The 16,540-nt window shown below is 37.0% G+C and overlaps 1 protein-coding gene across 1 annotated transcript in view; it reads left to right on the forward strand.

Moving 5' to 3' along the window:
- The first annotated feature begins 702 nt into the window (after positions 1-702).
- Positions 703-16,540, forward strand: part of LOC149572221 (uncharacterized) — a 72,647-nt gene continuing 56,809 nt past the window's right edge. Inside the window, exons 1-2 of the mRNA XM_089813474.1 lie at positions 703-837; positions 939-1,016. The gene's annotated coding sequence lies outside the window, so the exon portion shown is untranslated. The remainder of the gene's footprint in view (positions 838-938; positions 1,017-16,540) is intronic.

The following is a 16,540-nucleotide window of genomic DNA, read 5'->3' on the forward strand; positions in this document are numbered from 1 at the left end:
AGTAATTAGCATTGTAAGTTGAGTTCAACTAATAAGATTTCAATTAAATACTATTCTTGTTTTTCAAAAACTAGAATAAAAATGTTCAACCTTTATAAAGAATTTAAATTATTAAATTCTTAAATGATAAAGTAAATGTAGTGTCACATCATCTTGTATGATATTTTCAATTATAATAAAGAATTTAAATTTTGAAATTCTTGAAATGATAAAGTAAATGTAGTGTCACATCATCTTTTGTGATATTTTCAATGATTAATTACACAATTAATGGTAAAAATCAGAGCTTTAATTTTTTCTTAATTTTTTTTTGCTTTAAGAAATAATTTTCTTCCTTATTATTATTAGTGAGGGCCAATAAGATTTTATTAGATAGTTTTTTTTCATTTCAAAAAATAATAAAAATATTTCAACTTTATAAAAAACCTTACAACTCAAAAAAAAATTTTGAAACTTATTGATTAAAGTAATAATTGTTTTGGAACTGAACGGTTCCGTAAGATTTCGGCAGGAACTAATAATAATAATTTCCTATGGTCCTAATCCTTGCACCTCCTTCTCGGTGCGAAGTGCTAGTAATAACTTTTCCTCTAATGAGACGTATATGTTTTTTCCATTCAAAGAATCTCCTTTTGAATGGTAGCTGAGATGTATTTCCAGCTATAAGAGGTGGGAGAACTGACAAAGATGTTTGGAAGAATATGCCCAGTAACAGGTTCTAGACAACAAAATATAGAAATAATTCGACACTGTAATAATGCTGACACAAGGCGTACATACCAGCAAAACAAAATCCTTACGAGTGATACGTGTATGCCGGAAAAAACTAATAGCAATGTAAACACTCAGTTGGCCGGTTTGATTCGTACCTTGGTAACCTGAAATTTAGTTGAATTACGGAAGAATTTATTGTCTATATTCTGTTTCGCCGTTTACAGCCAGATAGTAACCAGACGAGACAGAGATGTACAGGATTTTGAAAGTTATTTCCAGTGACAAACGAAATTCATGATAAGGTACCCTCATTCTCTCTCTCTCTCTCTATAATTTTATCAGATTAGAGTTCAATCTAGCATCGGATTTTCTCTTTAATCATTTTGTTGGGTGTTTGGATTCAATGCAAAATCATTGTCTGAAAGGGTATTGGATAGCATATGCGATAACATATGGCGAGGATCGTCCTCTCATCATGCAAGTGAAATGAGAATTAGGGCTGAAAACATTTAGCACTTGTTGCGATTTGTCAGAGCCCAACGGACGCTTATCAAATTTGTTGTGTCAATGCCACCGCTCAAAATCAATGATGGTGATAGTGATAAAAAAGTGGTAGAAGAACAGTCCTACAAAATCAATTTTAGGGCAATATTCTTTTCAACTAGATAATGGCCATCAACAGACATGCGAGTATAATTGCTCCCAAATTGATATATTTGAACCCTAGTATTTGTAACAAAGATCCCAGATCACAGGCCAACATTGACAAGCCCTTATTCTTCAGTCTCAGGGACTAGTATAATAGAGTGGAATAAAAAGCTGATATTTTTATGGGACATATTATGTACGGTTGTATTTCCTTATAAACTACGTGCTAGTTTATGGATTCGACTAACAAGATTATTTTGTATTTATTGTTTCATTCTTTCAAAATTGTAGGCTCTGTCTGAGATTGTTATATGAGAATAATAATTAAACAGTGAATGATGTTGTATTTAATTGTAGTGTCTTTATTGACTTTGTGAGCTGGTACAAGGATTAAGGGAAGTATGTTTGATTGCAAGATCTCCACTGTGTTAAAGGTGTATCAGATATGAAATAGTTCATTTAAAGTGTCAATTAGTTTTGCCTACAATGAAGAACAAGTCAGTTTTGAAATTTATTTCCCTTTCATCTGTATTCAAGTGGTTTGGTACGAGAATTCAATCAACTATAAGGAAGACTAATTTCTTTGATAAGTGATTGTTTATTTTGTCGTAATTTTCAAAGCCAGTGTAGAGACCCTTATTTGCTGGAGACTTATATTTTAAGTGAACAATTAGATGAATGCGACTCCCATATCCAAACAAATTCTGCTAACCATAAATTACTTTTAGCTTGAGAATCATTATTTTACATTGAACAACTTTTGCAAAGAATGCAATTGGAAAAAATTGAAGTTATTATGGGCACTGGTGTACATGCACTGCCCTTGCTGTGTGAATAAAACATTGCATGGGTGTATGGTGACTTTTATTCTTTTTTGGTGTAATTAAACATTCACTAATTACACTTTACTTAAGCTTACTTAGGCTAATGCATTGCACATATTTCTGAATGAGACACCTAGGAGTTTGCATCTATATTTGCACATGGTGTAGGAGAAGTTCCACTTCATGTGGTGATAGTTGCTATCTCATTCCAATTTATGTGTGAGATCCACCTTTAGTGCTGGTGTAAGAGCACCTTGTCATCAATCCATGACCTTTGAGCAGGTGTCCATCAGAGAAGAATGAAGATGTAGATCAAGGCCTCACAAAGAGGTTTTCTCAGAGTTTTAATAGGGATCAATAAACTAGGCTCCAATTTGGACCAAAATGTCCTTTAGGGACATTTGGGGCCAATAGGCCAAAAAGTTGTAATAATGGCCAATAGATCCAAAAACATGATGTAATGGCACTTTGAGTTATTTTAGTTATAAGCAGGCCAAATGTGACCAAATTGGAGTCATAGGTCCATATTTAGGAGTATATGCAAAAAGTTGCAAAAATTGCCAAAAAAAAGTTATCAAGCAACTTCACAACTTTTTGTAATAATTGTGCAAAACTAAACACCAACGGTCCCTTAATTCAAAAATTGGTTGGAATTGTTGGAAATGGTTGTATTGGGTATGTATAAACCTCACAGCACGCAAGGGGAGTAGTTGAAGTTTTTGGAGTTTTGGTGAATGAAAAAAGGAGCATTTTCTCCAATTCCTGTGCAAAACTGATTGCCAATGATCCAAATTGGATTAGTATGTGTAGATAATTGTTATGACTAGAAACCAAATTAAATCACCTTTCATTTGCATTTGGGTTCAATTATTCTTTTGTAATATTCATTTTGCAATTAATTTTATCTCGGGTGGTTCAAAATCTTGACTAAACTAGGGTTTGGTCAAAAGCATGGGTTTCGCCCTATCATCCACTAGTGGAAATTTATGAAACTTGGGGGATTGATAGATCTGCTTGTGTACTATAAGAAAAACCACGTTGCAAGAAGGGTCCTTTTGATGGTTATTTTTGTGACCAAGCCCTAGGCCTAGCATTCAAAACATGATAGGCTTGTGGGACTGAAAAGTTGTTGATAGGTTGGTGAAAGGGTTGGATGAGAGGTTTGAGTGAGTTGGAAGGTTGTCATCATGGTATATCCATCCATCGTGATATGTTGAAGGCCGTGATCGATTGCCAAACCAAGGTTTTGCTCCAAGTTGCTAACAATGCTAGTAATTAGGTCTTTAGGCCTAAAAGGCGGATTACAAAAGAAAGTTGTTCAGTTTGAGGAGTCAAGGATTAGAAGTGAGATATTGTTTGAAGCTATGAAAATGGTACTTCAAATTGGTTTACAGATTGGACAGAAACCCGAAGAGTCAGATTTGGCATCTAGATTACCTTTTAGGTTGACCTAATTGGACAAATTAAGGAGATCGAGTGGAAAATGATGTTTTGGGTCTTGATTCTTACATAGAAATGGATATTTTGACTCTAGGTTACTAGTGTTGAAGACAAGGAAGCAAGGTTGGGCACCTAAACCCCATATAGGCCTCTAACCTTATAAGTATACAAGAGGAGGGAAAAATTAGGGACTCTTCTTGAACTTGATCTTATGAGTTTGTTTGAATCTCAAAGGAGATGTCTTTGCCAAGAAGTAGAGGAGTTGGAAACCTTGTATTAGGGGTTGAGGCTTAGTTGGGGGGAAGATTAAATAAGTGAATTCAATAAGGGAAGATTGTAAGGTGAAAGACCATCTAGCAACCTACTCGTCTTTATCATATTGGTATTAGAGCCAAGGTTGGATTCTATTGGGGTGTATGGTAGCAGTGTATGTCTGAGGAAGAGCAAGAAGTAGAGTTGAGACTGGCACAATGCCTCTAAAGATTATGTCCCAGGAAGCCATCATGAAGATGGTGGAAGAGATGGTTGAGACCAAAGATTGAAAAGTTAAAGAAGTCAAGAAACAAAGTTAGAGACAATGATGATGAAGAAGTGGAAGGAGGAGGAGAAGAACAAGAGGCTAACTTTGAAGGAATGATTGTAGATCATAGGGCTTTCATTGATGCCCTTTAGTCAATAAAAGGAGATGGTACTAACAAATTGCCAGTATGTAGGCAACTTGAATCTTGAGGAAGTCATTGAGTGGGTAGAAGCCCTATCAAACCACTTTGAAATGCAACAAACACCTCAGGGTAAACTTTAAGAAACCCCCCTCCAGAAAAAAGATATAAATTATTGGCGAATCTTTCAATATTTTGAAAATCCAAATTATTTTTATCGACGTATCTCAATTTTTTTATTTTAAATATTATTTACATTGACAATTATTTTGGAATCATAATTTTTGAGTAGAAAATATTGACGAATCTCAATAATAATAAGAAGTTCGCTAATCGTCATGGAATATTACAAATCAAAATTAAACATGTTTTATCTCATGGAAATTATGAGGATAATTACATTATATTTTAAATCAATAATGAAAACTAAATATCGGTAATATATCCCTAAAGTAACTAATAATTATGATAATTATTGGTGAATTAATTTTAATTTCTTCGATAATATATAATATTTAGGTGAATCAAATCTAATCATGTATCGAATATTGTGGCGAACCTTTGAGTTCAATTTTTTTAATAAAATAAATTATTGAGAGATTTAAAATATTTTAGAACTAAATTTACTAAAAATGTGGTGATTTAGGTTGCATTAAATCTTAAATTATTTGCCAAATTACTAGCCAAAAATTTCTAAAATTTGTAAAATTACGAATATTCACCACTAAAAAACACCCTAAAACTCCTAGAGGTGAGAGGGTTAGGATAGCCAAAAGAAAGCTGAAAGGTTCTGCTTTATCATGGTGGAACTATATCCTAGGAGAAAGGGTTAGAGATGGTAGAAATATGATAACATTATAGGATGTTATGCAGTCCAAGATTAAGGCACAATATTTGCCCATAGACTATGAGGTACAATTGCATAGGAGGCTCCAAAATCTCAAACAAAGAGATTTGCATGTTAGTGCCTATACTGAAGAGTTCCAAAAATTGACTCTCAGGTCTAGGAAGGAGGAAGAACATGAGAAAGTGGCTAGGTACTTGAATGGCTTGAGGATGAACATTCAGGAGGACATCATTCTTTTGGCTCTTGACATGGTGAACAAATGTTTTCAGATGGCCCTTAAAGTGGAGGAGAAATTGAAAAGGAGAGGTGAACAAAATAACAGAGGGAAAGGTAGAAGGAACTTCAGAGGTAGAGGTAGCTTTGGTGGCAGAGGACAATGCCAAGGATTCTAAGGGGAGTCTAGCCCAAAGGACCAAGTGAGAGACTCAAGTACCAGAGGAAGCTATAGAGGTAGGGGATCAAATGGAGGAAGGTCTAATGGATCATGTAGAGGATCCAAGTTCTTTGGGATGAAATGCTATTGTTGTGGGCAACTAGGACATCCTACAAATAGGTGTCCTCAAAAGGCCTCCACTTTACAAGGCACTGAGAGAACGGTTAACTGTGCACATGAAGATGCTACAAGTATGAAGGATGGGGTAACCTATAAAATCTAGTCTATACTAGAAGAGAGGGACATTAAGCAAGTACACCCTAGCATACTAGTGGTTATGGAGAAAGAATTTCTTGATACAATGAAAGAAGGGGGAGTGGGATTTGCATTGGTAATAAAACCCAAGGAGGAGGAGGAAACTAAAGAGAAGGAGGAGATCCTTGTGGAAGTTCATGAGTTGCATGACAAGTACAGTGACATCATTAGTGATGGGACCCCTAGTTCATCTTGAGTTGTAGGCCATTAGATGGACTTAGTCCTTATGCAGTCCTAACTGTCTTGGCTCTAAAGAAAGGAGGAAAGTAGAAGCTCTGCACTAACTCAAAAGCAATAAACAAGATTACCATAAGGTATCGGTTCCCTATACCAGGAATGGAGAATTTGATGAATTGCTTAGGACGAGCAAGGTATTTTTCCAAAATTGACCTTAAAAGTGGGTATCACCAAATAAGGATTAGAAAAGGGGACAAGTGGAAAACAACATTCAAGACCAAAAACCGCTTGTAATGCCATTTGGGCTATCAAATGCGCGAAGTGCCCTTATGAGGTTGATGAATGAGGGGTAGAAGGATTGTAGTGGCAGATTTGTTATAGTATATCTTGATGATATACTCATATTTAGTAGGACAAAGGGGGAGCACCTAAAACTTTTAAATATTGTTTTAAGAAAGCTTCATGATGAAAAATTACTGATTAACCTTGGAAAAGTGATTTTTTGAAATAGGAGCTTGTGTACCTTGGTTTTGTTATTTCATAGGGAGACTTGAAGATGGATACTAGCAAGGTTGAGGCAATTTTGAACAGGCCTACCCCCAAAAATGTAGGTGATGTAGGAGCTTCCATGGATTAGCTACCTTCTACAAAAAGTTCATCCAAGGGTTTAGTGGAATTTGTTCTCCAATCCTAGACACCATCAAAGGTGGAGGTTAAGTAAGATTCTCTTGGACTACTGAGGCTGATGAAGGTTTTGAAACCTTAAAGCAAAAGTTAGCCCCTCAACCTGTCCTTGTCTTACCTTACTTTAATAAGTTGTTTACTATTGAATGTGATGCTAGAAATGCAGTAATTGGTCCTGTCTTAAGTCAAGAAGGAAGACCAGTGGTTTTCTTTAGTAAAAAGTTGAATGATGCAAAGAGAAAATACTCTTCATATGATCTTGAGTTGTATGCTATGGTGCAAGTTTTAAAAAAAATGGGGGCATTACCTCCTATCTAAGGAATTTTTGGTATATACTTACAACCATGCATTGAGCTTCTTGAATTCACAAGAAAAATTGAGCCATAGGCATAGGCATATGAAGTGCGTGGAGTACTTGCAAGCCTATTAGTAGAAGGGTGATGACAGTCGAGGAAATCCTGTTGCAGAGTATAGGATTTGATGCTTTCAAGGATATGTGCCTAGACGATAAATATTTTGCAGAGGCATATAAGGTATGTACTAAATTTGAAAGCAATTTTCATGGCAATTTTTCATAATACACTTTACAAAATGGCTTTCTTTTCAAAGGTGGACAGTTGTGTGTCCCCAAGGGGTCCATGAGAGAAAATCTAATCCGAGAGAAATGCAATGGAGATCTTGGTGGGCATTTTGGTCTGAATAAAACATTGGAGCTGGTGCAAAGGTTCTACCACTGGCCTAGGATGCAGAAGGATGTTAGGAGGTATGTGGAAACTTGCACAATATGTTAGAGAGCAAAGGAAACTTCATCAAATGCAGGCCTGTATCAACCCTTACGAGTTCCTCACAGACCATGGGAAAGTCTTAGCATAGATTTTGTGGTAGGGTTGCTTAGAACCAAAAATTGATATGACAATATGTTTGTTGTAGTAAATAGATTCAGTAAGATGGCCCACTTCATTTGCAGTAAGACAACTCATGATGCTTCCCACATTGCCAATTTGCTCTTTAAGGAGATAGTAACGATTCATGGTTCACCCTTGAGCAGTGTTACCCTAGTATTGGGGTGCGTCGGGACATCGGGACATCAAGTCGAGTTTCCGAGATGCGGGGAAAATGGGCCTTATTTTTGGGATGGCAACAAGGGAAGGACGGGGTAGGGAGGGGTGTTGTATAGTATACACATAGAACTTGAAATGCTAGTTATCAACATAGTAAGATATTGCATACACTATAGTAACATTCAAAAATAAAAATAAAAATAGACATTCAAGTACCCATCCTAGCGGCGGCATGGTTGCAGAATGGTGGAGGTGGGGGTACTTGGGTACTCAAGCACCCGGTTCGGGGACATCTTGGGGACAGGTACTTCAAGGTTTGGGAGGGGGGTGCGAGTCCCCGTGTTACACTGCCCTTGAACATAGTTTCTGATAGGGATACCAAATTCATTGGACAATTTTGGAGAACATTGTGGAGAAGGTTGGGAACCAATCTTGCATTTAGTTCTGCTCACTATCCTCAAATAGATGGTCAAACAGAAGTCATTAGTAGGTTCTTATGGAATTTGCTTAAGTGTTTAACCAAAGAACATGGTCAGACATGGGATGTGGTAGTTCCCTAAGCAGAGTTTTCTTATGACGACTTTGTGAACATGAGTATAGGGAAAATGTCCCTTTGAAATAGTGTATGACATGCATCTAATGGGGGTCATGGAGTTGAGAGACCTAGCAAGCATGGAAAAGAGAAGTGGGCAAGCAAAGGAGTTTGCAGAAACCACGAAGGAGGTTCATGAATCAGTTAAAATCAATCTTTAACAAAATGCATAGAGAGCCAAAGAAAGGATTGATCAAAAGAAGAAGGATCTACAATTCCAAGTGGGAGATTTGGTTATGGTATATCTAAACAAGGAAAGACTTCGTAAGGGAATCATCACAAAGCTATCGATCAAGAGGATTGGACCATGTAAGGTATTGGCCAAGTATGGAGTAAATGCCTTATAGGCGGAGCTGCCTTCAGATGTGGGCCTGTCACCGATTTCCAATGTAGCAAACTTAGTGAAGTATAAGGGCCTTTCAATCACAAAAGATGAAGGGAGTTCTTTGGATGCAAAGGAGAAAGAATGGTTGCAACAATTACCATCACAAAAGAAGCCTGTTATAGAAGCTATTTTGGACACCAGGGTAGCAAAGCAAAGGAGGAAGACCTATTAGGAGTACTTGGTGAAATGGGAAGGACAACCTGATTTTGAAGCAACCTACATGTTGGAGGAAGATTTGCAGTAGCAAGGGGTTGATCCAAACCAATATCAAACTCTAAGGGACTTGAGCCTTTATTGCCAGGGGAGTATCGTGTAGGAGTACCTTGTCATCAATCCATGATCTTTGAACAGGTTTTCATCAGAGAAGGATGGAGATGTAGATCAAGGCCTCACAAAGAGGTTTTCTCAGAGTTTTAACAGGGATCCATAAACTAGGGTCCAATTTGGACCAAAATGTCCTTTAAGTACATTTAGGTCCAATAGGCCAAAAAGTTGTAATAATGGCCAATAGAGCCAAAAACATGATGTAATAGCACATTTGAGTCATTTTAGTCATAATTAGGCCAAATGTGACCAAATTGGAGTCATAGGTTTATATTTAGGAGTATATGCAAAAAGTTGCAAAAATTGCCAAAAAAAGTTGTCAAACAACTTTGCAACTTTTTGCAATAATTATACAAAACTAAAAACCAACTTACCTTAATTCAAAAATTGGTTGGAATCATTGGAAATGGTTGTAATGGGCATGTATAAGCTTAGGGCATGCAAGGGGAGTTGTTGCTGAAGTGTTTGGAGTTTTGGTGAATGAAAATAAGGAGCATTTTCTGCAATTCTTATGCAAAACTGATTGCCAATGATCCAAATTGGATTGGTATGTGTAGATAATTGTTATGACCAGAAACTAGATCGAATCACCCTTCATTTGCATTTGGTTTCAATTGTTCATCTTCTGTAATATTCATTTTGCAAAGAATTTTGTCTCGGATGGTTCAAAACCCTAATTACCAATGATCCAAATTGGATTGGTACGTGTAGATAATTGTTATGATGAGAAACTAGATCGAATGACCTTTCATTTGCATTTGGTTTCAATTGTTCATCTTTGGTAATATTCATATTGCAAAGAATTTTGTCTTGGGTGGTTCATAACCCTGACTGAACTAGGGTTTGGTCAAAAGCATGGGTTTTGTCCTATAATTCATCAGTGGAAAATAATGAAACCTGGGGGATTTATAGATCTGCCTGTGTACTATAAGAAAAACCAAGTTCAGGAAGGGCCCCTTTGATGGCTTTTTTTGTGACCAGTCCCTGGGCTTGGTGTTCGAAACGTGATAGACTTGTGGGACTGAAAAGTTGTTGATAGGTTGGTGAAAGGGTTGGACGAGGGGTTTCAGTGAGTTGGGTGGTTGCCATCAAGGTATATTCATCCATATTGACATGTTGAAGGCCATGATAGATTGCCAAGCCAAGGTTTTGCTCCAAGTTGTTGACAATGCTAGCAATTAGGTCTTTAGGCCTAAAAGGGGGGTTACAAAGTGTTAGTTAACGGTTTTCCCCTTGATTTTAAATTATAAAGAGGGAAATTCTTGATAAATCAATTGATTGAATTCCCACGAAGGTGCAAGGAATTCTCTGCTTAATATTACTTTGACATGTTATTAGGTGCAACTACCATTTTGAAAAGATATTTGTTAATTCCTCTTTTGAGGGAAAACCTTCCCAATGAGTATTTTCAAGAAAATAAAAAAACTTTAAACAATCAATTCATAAAAATGAAGAGAATGTGCAGGCTGAAAAACCATTCAATTCTAACAAAAATAATCATCCACATGATTAATCATTAAAGATGAAAGCAACTTAAGATTTGTCCTTCTCCCCTCAAACTCTTTCAACCTCAAATCAAGATTTCAAACTATAATTTGATAATGTAAAGCTTTCACAAATGATTCATCTCCACAAGAACATAAATCACTATAGAATAGATAGCAGTACCTATTCCAGAAAGACTTTAACATATAAAACTACAGAATTTTATATTACTTTTCACAACAAAAATCTACTTGAAGTTCAAAGCATAGATACTTAATCAAAAATAGTTTTGGTTTCGTATCTACCGAGAGTTGACCCTTTTCAGAAGTCAGTTATTACATATATATGCTCCTCAGGGCTGATAACTGAATCCAAAATTACCTCGCCAGGAGTATATAGTTTTTTGGTTAACTAACCATGCTAACTGATTGAAATGAACTAAAACAAAGAAATTAAAAGCTAGCTAACATCCAACTAGAAGATTCCAGTAGTTACGGGGCTTTGTCCATGCCAACGACAATCTCTCTGGCTTTCTAGCTTTCGTATGCAGCAGTAAAGGTTGAGATAACCGATTGGTGAGGCAAGCCGAGATAAGCGATCCTCTGTTTCCAAAATTCCTTCTCCTTCTTTAGCTCTGTGATCATTGCTTCATGTATCTCCAGGTGTTTCTGGTTGATTATCAACATGGCTTCAACATGTGTAATGTTGGAAAAATCTTGTCCAATAGGGATTTTCTTTTCCTGTACTTCTAGGAATTTCTTCTATATTTGTATGATGATATCTTTTGTGGGCATGATAGAGTCTCTTTCTTCTTCCGCACATTGTTTATGAAATCACTTCAGGTCTCCAATGATTATGTCATCTATGACCTCAAGCCTAGACAATATTTCTTTGATTTTGGTTATCCCCTGTATAATTGCTTCAGTGCTCCATTCAATATATTCCTAGATTACATAGAAAATTTTATCATCCAGACCGGCTACAGGGCACTAAGAGAGAGACTTCTGTAGACCATACTCTTGTACTTTGTCAATTTACAATACTTCCTTCACCCAATTACCTTTTACTTTCTCATATCCTTCAATGTTTGATTCAACTTTCTTGACAACAATAGAGGTCTCCTTTCAGGTGTTACTCGGAAGGTTTACCTGCTTTATTGTTTCATTTTGAACAATTTGGACCCATTCTTCAAACATCTTGGTAGTAGCCTTGCACTTTTGTAAGTTATCACTTTTGTAAGTTATCTAAAAACTGTTGATTGGCTGGAGATTTAATGTCAACAATGGCAGACATCTCATTGATTGGCTTTGGTTCTGGGTGCAGAATGGCGTTGATATACGGGGTCATGTTTCTTATAGCTTCTTTTATATCCTGTTTGTCTTTGGCATCTTTCCATACCTGGTTAGCAATCTTTTTCTTAGATGCCTCAAATATTTCTATATCCATTGTTCCGCTACCTTTTCCCAAGTCTACTTTTGATACCTGATAATCTTGAGGTGTCAGCTCTTCTTGAAGCTTATCCCGAGGAGGTTTGGTGATTTCTACCAATCATTGCCCTGTGTTCTGGTCAAAGTCAATTCGAGACTCTGTTTTTGCCTTCTTTACTTTAGAAGATTTTCCATGACATTTACTTACTAAGTCATCCATTGGCATGGAGAGTGGTATCATACTTCGCTTCCTTTCTATAGAAGTTTCTAACTATTTAGGTGGGCAGTGGTACCAATTAGGGCCAGAGTATCCATTGGTACACTTCCTCCTTTGGCCATTTTCTAGTGGTCCCCTATTGTGTTAAACATATCAAGACCAATGATTTGCTTTGTTATTGTCTTGGCTTCTAGAGAATCCAAGTCTATTCTGATTCCGCTCCTTGCTCTACTTTGTGCGGCCTTTTTGCTCTTGGTATTTGAGCAAGTAGTTCCCTTTGTGTTTACTGCTTGAAGTTGAACCTGAGGAACAAACGCTTCAACATCAGCTTCCTTTTGACCTGCAATAAAATCATCGATGCTATAATTAGAGGCAACAATTAGCTTTTTGGAAGGCTTCTTTTGTCTAGCTTTTGAGTGCTTTTTGGGTTTTTTCTGAGTAGACACTCGATTCATCTTTACTTTCAACCTATTTTCTGTCCTCTTCAATACACCTGTCATCCGAGAATATAAATCATCTTCCTCTCTCTTGTTCCAATCTAGTTCAGGGAGAGGGAGACACTCAATTTGTTCAATATACAAGGGATCCACCACCTCCTTGTTATCATCTTCTTCTACCCCATTGGTGTCAAGATTGATTTTTTGAATGCTTGTACTTGGCCTATGGTCATTCTTGACCATAATCTTTTTCTTACTGCAAACTAATCAGAGCAATTGGCCCAATAATCTTCTAAGTGAGGAACATGCTTGAGAGAGGATGCATGTTTGAGGTTTTCTTTGGCAAAACCCATGCAATCAAAGTTTTCTCTAGCGAAGTATGGCTTGAGACATAGATTGGACATTGCCAACTTTGTCAAAATAGCCTATTTGATATTGTGACATTTGTAGTGGCCAATCTCTATAGGAAACAAAAAAAGCACGAGTCTTCTTAATATTCTTGGACAAATCCATAACATTGATGAGCTGCCTACATATTTTTGACAGGATGACATTATCTAGGCAATAGCGAGGCAGCTTAAAAGGTTCACCAATGAAGCCCCCGACTTTGAGATAAGTGAATCTAGGATATTGGATATAATAACAACCATAAATCTTAATAGCCTGCATAGATTCTTTAGAGAGCCTACAATTCTCTTGACCTTCGAGCTCAAAAACCAGTTTCCCTAGAAACACATCAATTATTCTTCGAAATTCTTTATAAGGTTCCCTAGCTTGAAGGTTTCTATAGTACTAGTAAATAATCATGTCATCTATCCAAGGCTCATGTGGGAGACCTTCCAATTCTTTAGAGACAACCAGGATGTAAACCAAAAAGGAGGACATGAAGAATGGGCCAAAGTTATTCAAACCCACAAGGCCTTTGTGCAACCCTTTAGCTATCAAGTCTGCCTAGTCAATGAATTCCTCCCCTTCAACAATTTTCTGAATGAATAAATACATCTAATCATCCTAGTGAAAGGCATGGTTATTCCCTTTTACTCTATTGAGCAGGAAAACTATGTCGGCGATTTCCTTGATAAAATGCTCAATGGTTAGTGGTTTGGGTAACCTTGAGCCTCCTAGTGCTGGTCTTAAAAGCCAGGTTTGTGCCATAGTAGAGTGTAATGCCCCCTTTTTGGGACATTAGAAATATTAAAGTACACATCTATATGATATTAAAATTGACTATGAAAAGCGTGGACTTTTATTATAAAAGGTCAATTTAATATTCAAAGTGGGCTAAAGAGGACAAGAAAAGATAAGACGAAAAGCCAGAGGGAATTTGAAGAGTCACGAGCAATAAGACAATAGCTAGAGGGGAGTTGAAGAGTCTCAATTTGTGTATGAGAAAGGGAAAGAGGCTCATTCCTGGGCATGCTTGATTTATTTTTTCAGATTTCAGTTCTCTCTTGCGAGAGTATTTGGAGAGCTTTAGCTTTCAACTAGTATGAGGACGTAGCCCCTCGTGCTAATAGACAATGGATGCAAACCCATTGTCATTGGTGACATCACATCAGGTGTCTCGCTTGTGTTTACAGGTTCTTTTCTTAAGTTTTCCAATCTGACTGTTAAGCTGTATTTAAGATTGGATACCGGTTATTACAGTGCTGTTATATAATGCAATAACATGTTTGAAGGAATGTAATGTGAGTTTATTCGTTTGATTCTATTCGTATGCAATGTACTTTCATATGCTGGCATTTCGAATGTTATTTTGAGAAAGAACAACTTAGTATCTATCAGAGATCCTACTGGTTTTCTTGTATTTTGTAATACATCTGCAACATTTAGTTTTGAATATATTGCTGAAAGAGAAATCTAGTAAATACCCAGTTCAGGATATTTCAATGGTATCAGAACTAGTTTTCCTGCCAGCCTGTGAAGTTTTTACTAGAGAGAAATTAATAGTTATGAAAAGATTTAAATAAACTTGTCTCTCACAAGGTTTTATTGAATGTTTAGAAATATCTCGAAATAGTTGCAGCAACTGAAGCAGAAGTTTGGTGATTATTAAGCTTGTGTGGTAAAATTCAAGAAAATTGTTTTCTTTGGCCTAGAGCACACATTAGCCGAGTGGAAATTTTTGTACATTGTGAAGATGTTGCGAGTCTGGAAAATACAGTGTCATGTGTCCAATTAATCGAGGAGCTTTGCGATAAAACATTTTCTCAGAGTTAATACTGCTTGCAAAGGGGGATATTTGTGGATACGACAACAGGAGGCACTCGACTATCAGTTGGGAACAAAGAATTGATGAGCACATTCATGATAAGGAGATTGATTAAATATAATTGCTAGGCGACTATTCCGTTGAAGCTAATTTTCTGGGAAATACTTTAGATTCCTGTCATAAGTCAAAAGAAATCATATGGTATTTGATAGGTGGTTGTTTCTATGAGTTGAAAATCTTCAGGACTTGTTACGTTGGTTGCTTGGGTGATAACATATTTCTTGGCAATTATACTGCCACGAATAAGAATCAAGCAAGGACACATTAAAAATGAGGATGTCAATAGAGAATGAATTGATGGCACTTTAGAAGCAAACATTTTTCGTTCTCATTCGCTGCTTATTCAAGTACGGTGGTGAACCATGTCAGAATTATTTCACAAAGCTTGGTATTGGTCTACTTCAATTTTACCGCCTCTCGAGTGCTTGGTAACGTTCGTGGGGATTAATATAGCTGTTGTTTCAAAACTAGTGGAGATTGCCAAAGTTTTGGAAACGGTAAAGATGATTTAATTTAGTGACGTCAATTGTTTTGAAACCGACAAAAATATCGTCCTTAGTGGCAAATGCAGAGATGTTGGTAGTTTCTTCCAACTCCAGCTTAGGCATCAGTTACGGTGATATGTGTGTTCATGACACTTGTCAAGGCTAGTGTGCACCACGCTGAGAGGATTCGAGTGCTCATGTGTAACTGCCACCGATTCCTTGTCATGGATTGGACTTTGTTTAGTATGGTTGGTGGTATTCGCCTCCTCATGACTTGGGTAATCTGAGGTGTTCGGGCTTACAGTTACAGATGTCATTAGCAGAGTACGGATTTTATCCGGAATCTTGAAATGTCATGGCACATCTAAACCTAGAAATAACATATGCTGCTAATTCAGCCTCTCATCAAAATATTTGTTCATCTTCAGAAGTGGAGTTGCAGTATGAAATGCCATAGCTATTCGAAGTCCAAGGAGTAAGTGCATCAAAACAGGTATTAACAATTTATGAAATTCTGGTAATAATAAGCGTCAGGATCAGATATACTTCCAACTCGTTTTCAGTTGGTAGGACAGGCCCAACCATTAATCAACATAGTCACGTAGGTTTTAGTACAGTGTAGACAGGATAGTGGCTAGTGTGCAGGTTATTGGGCTTCAACATTTTTACAACAGTAAGGAAATCGACTGTAGTCTTTTGTGTGGAAGGCATGAGCTCTCAGCGGACGTGCTTGACTATTCTAATACTATGGATCGCAGACCCTGTCAACGGTTGTGAGAAGTCTGACAGTGAGGGTGTTGTGAGTGGCCACAGGGAGTGACGGGGTATTTAATCCAACACTTAACAGTCGGCAACTATATCAGCAGTTCAAACCTTCACGGTATCCACAAAATTCTTAAATACATGCACCTACAGCTGGACAACAAGGAGACCAAGCTCAATCACAGAAGTAACAGGATTTAATTATAACAAGAGAAACCGAGTTGAGAACATTACAACTTCACGACTCTCCATTAGGCAAGTTGTTGACTGCACTAATTTGTGAAGTTTTGGAATGGGCACCATTGGGGCATACATTGAAAGTGTATTTGCCCGAGTGTAATTTGCCTAAAGGGTTATGGAAATCTGAACTCAAGGATTGATGGAGAGCCTGGTAATGATGATGATAATGGAC

Source organism: Cupressus sempervirens, chromosome 2 (assembly GCF_028749045.1).
Source record: "Cupressus sempervirens isolate cs-2001-9-10 chromosome 2, ASM2874904v1, whole genome shotgun sequence".
NCBI classification, from domain to species: domain Eukaryota; kingdom Viridiplantae; phylum Streptophyta; class Pinopsida; order Cupressales; family Cupressaceae; genus Cupressus; species Cupressus sempervirens.